Source organism: Vanellus vanellus (assembly GCF_965231255.1).
Source record: "Vanellus vanellus genome assembly, chromosome: 24".
Lineage (NCBI taxonomy): Eukaryota > Metazoa > Chordata > Aves > Charadriiformes > Charadriidae > Vanellus > Vanellus vanellus.
Window position 1 is genome coordinate 6,689,430 of NC_138929.1, and position 5,664 is coordinate 6,695,093.

The 5,664-nt window shown below is 51.3% G+C and overlaps 1 pseudogene across 1 annotated transcript in view; it reads right to left on the minus strand.

Annotated features, from left to right (window-relative positions):
• LOC309680974 (feather keratin 1-like) overlaps window positions 1-5,272 on the minus strand; it is a 283,730-nt pseudogene extending 278,458 nt beyond the window's left edge. Inside the window, exon 1 of the transcript in view lies at window positions 5,139-5,272. The product of the transcript in view is annotated as a feather keratin 1-like (transcript). The remainder of the gene's footprint in view (window positions 1-5,138) is intronic.
• Between the last annotated feature and the right edge of the window lie 392 nt (window positions 5,273-5,664).

Sequence of the window (5,664 nt, forward strand, 5' to 3'; positions counted from 1 at the left end):
GGGGACTCAGACAAATCCCTGACAGAATGAAGGACTCCACGAACTGGAACTACAAACCTGTGGGAGGACCACTGCTCTAGCGTTCATCAGGGAAGTGTTTCTGCATGGGGTTTGTGAGCCTTTCGAAACACTGGTCTTTAAAGCACTGTGAGACATCCTGAGTGTACCCAGGAGGGAAGAGAGGGAGGTGGGAGCATTAGAATCGAGGCTCAGCCCAGCCTAAGATGGCTGTGAGGTGAGCGAGATGAGCTCAGTGGGGAACTGGTGTCTTCTCATTCCCAGTGATGCCCTGGTGCACTTACACTTTGGTGAGGAACTTGTGCAGGGTAGAAGTGATGGGAGGGAGGGGATGAATCTGTTTGCTCTCACTGAGGCCCTTTGAAAAGTCACTTTACTTTTTCTGGAAAGGCCACCCAGAGCTTGCTTCACTTCTTTGTTCCTGAGGGTGTAAATGAAGGGGTTCAGCAAAAAAATTACAGATTTGTGAAAGGTATTCAGGACTTTGTTCAGATCCAGCGCGTTCTGCACCAATGGCTTGGTGTAGAGAAACATGACTGAGCCATACCAGGGGGCCAGCAGAACAATTATGGAGACGAGGAAGGTCACTTGCTCCACAGGCCGTGTGTCACTGCTGGAGAGGGCAAGGCAGGAATCTGTATCACAGAGGAAATGACTGATGACATCTGGCCCACAGAACGTCAGCCTGCATGTCAGAAAGACCAGAAGAGGGATGGCCAGAAAGCTTCCGAACGAGGAGCTCAGCACCAACTGAGCAGAGAGGACACTGTTCATGAGGGAGCTGTGTCTCTAGGGGTAGGGTATGGCTAAGTAGCAGTCATAGGCCATGAGAGACGGGAGAAAACACTCAGTGGAGCCTAGAGAGAGAAGAAGGAACAGCTGGGGGAAGCAGACATGGAAAGAGATGGTGTGATTAGTCCCCAGCACGACTTCTATGGCTTTGGGACCAACACCCATAGTGTACCAGATCTCCAGGAAGGAGAGATTCCAGAGGAAAAAAGTACTTTGGGGTATGGAGGTTGCTGTTCATCCACACAGGGGCTATGATGGATGCAGTGCCTGTTACTGTCAGGGAGTACGTCAGTGCAAATACCACCAGAAGGGAGACCCTGGAATACCAATCGTTTCTCATGGACTCGTGGCTTTGTATATTTGCTTTCTTCCATATCTCAGCAGAGGAAGCTTTTGCAAATACGTCCATTTCCTCCACTGACATCTGCTTCTCAGATGGCATGGGGGAGAGAATCAGAGTAGTAAGAGTGAGAAAACTCCTGGGTTGAGGTAAACACAGTTTAATAAGTAAAGCAAAAGCTGTGCACAAAAGCAAAAGAAAACAAGGAATTCATTCACTACTTCCCATCAGCAGGAAGGCACTCAGCTATTTCCAGGAAACATCATGTCTAATGGGAGAACAAAACCCATAACTCTGAATGCCCTCCTAACACCCCCCGCCCCGCCTTCCTTCTTCTTCCCCCAGGTTTATATACCAAGTCTGATGTAATACGGCATGGAATATTGCTTTGTTCAGTTGGGGTCAGCTGTCCTGGCTGTGTCTCCTCCCGACCTTTGGTGCACGCCCAGCCCACTCACTGGTGGGGGGGTATGAGGAGTGGAAAAAGCCTTGACTGCTTCGCAACAGCCAAAAAGATTAGTGCACTATCAACAGTATTCCCATCCCAACCTCATAACATAATACATAGTGCTCTCTCTTCACGCAGGTCAATTATAGAACAGCAAGACAGTTCTCTAAAGTGTGAAGAGTTCCTGACATGTGGGAGGTGTGTGAAGTAGCCATGTCTCAAGAGACTGGAAATGTCAAGTATTTGGTGCTGGATATTAAACCTCCAGGGTGGGAGATAGCTAAAGGCAACTGTGGACAGTGGAATACAGTGAGAGTAAGTTAAGGGATTCACCTACCTCATTTCCGAGCCCCTAACCACAGTTAGGGCCTAAGTCTTCAGTTTTCACGTGAGTGAAGATGCAAGTAAAGATCTAAGCGCAAAGTCAGACAAGACATGAGTAGGGGGAAATTGTTCTCCTGTCTCTCCAGAGCCAGTGTCTCCAGGTGAGCTACATATCTTTGCTCCATTGACGATCAGTGGAGAGAAATCGGCACTGTGAAGACTCAGTTCATCTTCTCTCATACCCATCAGGCAATCCGTGTCTTACAAGCAAGTATTTTTCTTCAGCTGTCACTCAATGTAGACTACACAGCTGGCTTAGACAACACACACACAGACACACAAACACACACAAGTCTTGAGCTCTAGGCATCTAGAGCTAGTGAAGAAGTCTCACACCCAAAGAGAGGCTTTCTATGCTGTCAAGGAACACCGTACAGGTGTTGAACTTGACAGATGCATCTTCTGCAAGTCCCATGTCCAGGGTGTCCACGTAGTTGAGGGGAGGCTGATCTGTGCTTGGTGCGAGGAGGAAGTGCCCAGCTTGAGCCCATTGACCCACACAAAGCTTCCTCCCTGCTATCCATCTGTCCTCGAGTACCTTGGACGTGGATATGGGGTTTAACCATGGCGTGTGGGTGCTTGGAACGCAAATAGATATCCGCTTATTGCTTAGGGTCCTAGTGACAAACAACAGGAAAAGGGATGATGTACTCGATGCCTGTTTCTCCTCAGTTGTTACTGGTATGGCTTCCCCTCAGGCCTACCACATCCTTGAGCCTCCCCACAAACTCTCTGGGAATGAGGCAGCACCTACAGTGTAAGTCCTGTCCTGTTGATGGAGGGGGAGTTACAGCACAACTGGGTGGGCACCTGGTGGCCAGTCAAGGTCAATACATCACAGGCAGGTAAAGCAAGGAGAGCTGGCCTAGAATAGCCATGATATTATTGCTGGAAGTACCAGAGATGTCCTGTCCCTCTTCTCCCATGCCCCATAAAACCATGGTGGTGCAGAGATCCCTAAACAGTCCAGTTACTTGTGTGTTGCAGAAGTGAGGTGAGGCTCCAGGTGAGGGTTGATCATACCCATCAATCCCATTTGGACTGTTTTTTCCTGCCCAGGATTGGTGGGGACGTGGCTTTGCCCGCATGCAAATACACATTGCCATTGTGCAGTGCTCTGTGCACTTTTGGCAGTGGCTTCTTGGGCTTTCTACAGACTCATTTCCCAGCTGTGCACTCTTGTAGTGCCCACAAGATTTCCCTGTGCCTCCTCAACATCCTGCTGGGTAGGTGCAGTCAGGAGGTGGTCACCAGAGTAGAGGGACCTCGCACACCTGAGGGACCGGCTGCACTCCTCCTAGTGCTGGGACACAGTCTGCTGGGAAGGCAGGGGACTGTGCCCATTCCCCTGAGCAACACAGCTTTCTTTACAGACCAAGCAGGGTTCTTGAAAGGCCATTTGTCTGCTGGACAACCCCAGCTTCTAACAATGGCTTACTAGTTGGAGAAGTGTCAGCATGTTATGGCGCAGCCAGTCCTGCTCTGAGGCTACAGCCCTGGAGCGAGGGGACCACACGACATGGGGGGCACGATCCTCCCAACTGCGAGCTGAGCAGATATGGGAGGAAACCTTTCACCCACTGCATATTAAAAGTCTTTCCTGCTAACGGATCATGGGCTGTGATATATATAGGCACTCTCAGAGCCCACCCCAAGCTGTAAGAGGTGGGATCCCTACTGGCTGGAAGAGAGACTTTTGGAGACAATTGTTCCATGCCTCCCTGACCGTGATTCTGTTAATATTCATCATGTTACTCCTTGTATAATGGGGCAGACTTCCATGAATTAGGGTTATTTCTGACCCGATATCTAGCAGAGTCAAAACCCGTTCCTTCTTATGCTGGCTCCACAGTTTTACAAGAAGAACGCAAGGGTTCATTCCTGCCCATGCCTGTCCCCGTCCCCATACCTGTCCCTATGCTGAAGAGGGAATGTCCCTTCCCTGGGCTTGTTTGCATGGAAGGGGGGATGCCATGCCATGTGCCCCGTGCTCTCCCAGCCATCCACTCCTCTGTGAATCAAGAGAGAAGGGTCTCCTTGTGTCCTCACCCCATTCCACCCCAGAGCAACCCCTTTTCCTTTGGCAGCGTGGGGAGTGTCCACAGAGGGAAGGAGCACACGGAGGCCAGGCTTGAATGCAGCAGAACTTTAATGAGTGAAAAGAGGGAAACAAAGTCACTCCAGGTGGGGGCTGCCAGTTCATGGAGCCCTGGCGGCAGCTGAGACTCTGCAGTCCTTGGCCATGGGGAAGATCTTGCATGACGTCTTTGTCCCCCCCACAGAGGGGCACAAAGGAGACAAATGGACTCCACCAGGTGTGCTGTGGTGAGACCTTGCTGCCAAGGAGAAGCGAAGCAAGCAGAGGGAGAGAAAGGCAAAGCTATTCAGCGATACTGCAAACACATTCCAAATCTCAATCCTTTGCCCAGCACCATGTTCTGAGTTCCTCACGGTGTCTCCCTGGGGCTTGCCCAGCATCTTGATCAGAGGAGGCGCCTTCTGCCACTGTAGCGGCTGGAAATGCCAGAGAGGTCGCAGCACCCAGAGGTGATGGGCACTCCATCACAGCTGAGGATGCTGCCAACAGCAGCAGAGGTGGAGGATCCCACAACGGTGTTCTGTGGGAAGGAGCTGAGGATGGGTCCGGGCAGGGTCACCACCACGGGAGGGGGCTCAATGACAACAGTGGAGTTCTGGCACTGCCTGACACAGGGCTCATTGCAGCTGTTGGCCAGCGGGGTTGGGCCGCAGGGCCGGCATGGCAGGCACTGGTTGTAGCAGGACATGTCTCTGGGCTGGAGGTGCACCTGGGAGAGGATAGGGAGGAATCAGAGCACAAGGGTGGGTGAGGAGCAGCCCTGTCACAAAGGAGACAAGGCCACTACTGAGTGGGGAGCTGGAAGCTCAGCCAGGACAAACACAGTCTTCATCACCCTATGAAGTGCAGCCCAGTCTGCACTATGTGTCTCCTACTGCATAAACCAAAAGCCCCCACTGCCATGTCCCAGCCTCACTCTAAGCAGATTTTCTCCTCACTTTGCACTATCATGACAAGAAGATAAAAACCACAGGACAGGAGAGAGGCAATATGAGCTGAGAGGTCCATCAAGGAGATATCTCTCTGTGGTAGAGAAGGAGAAGGTGCCCAAAACTTACCTGGTTCCCAAGGAGAAGGAGGCAGGAGAAGTGGATGAGAGAGCAGGGACTTGCACTGCCTTTTATACCTGCCCTTCATGGTTGCAGGACAAGAGACACTCTTTGCAGAGGTAATAATTTCCTGACAAGCTCATCTTAAACACAGACCATCACAGCTAATGATATGGGCTGTGCTTTGGTTTCCAACACTGCTGCCTTTTCATTTCCAGACTTGTGCCATGCCCATTCCCCAATGAGGGCTTCTTTTGAGCACAGGGATGAAAGGCCCCAGGATTTCCAGGGCAGGAATGCAGCAGTGCAGGCAGAAGCATCATTTTAAGTGCTGGAAGGCTACAGAGCAGGCATATGAGATCAGCCTGGGTCACTCTTCTTGGACTGTTTGAAGTGTCACTCTGAGGAAGAACCTTCCTAATGAGTCTTCCTCAGCTGGACACCATGGGCTCCTATGCACGAGGACCTGCCATGTCCTTCCCTTCCCTTCCCTTCCCTTCCCTTCCCTTCCCTTCCCTTCCCTTCCCTTCCCTTC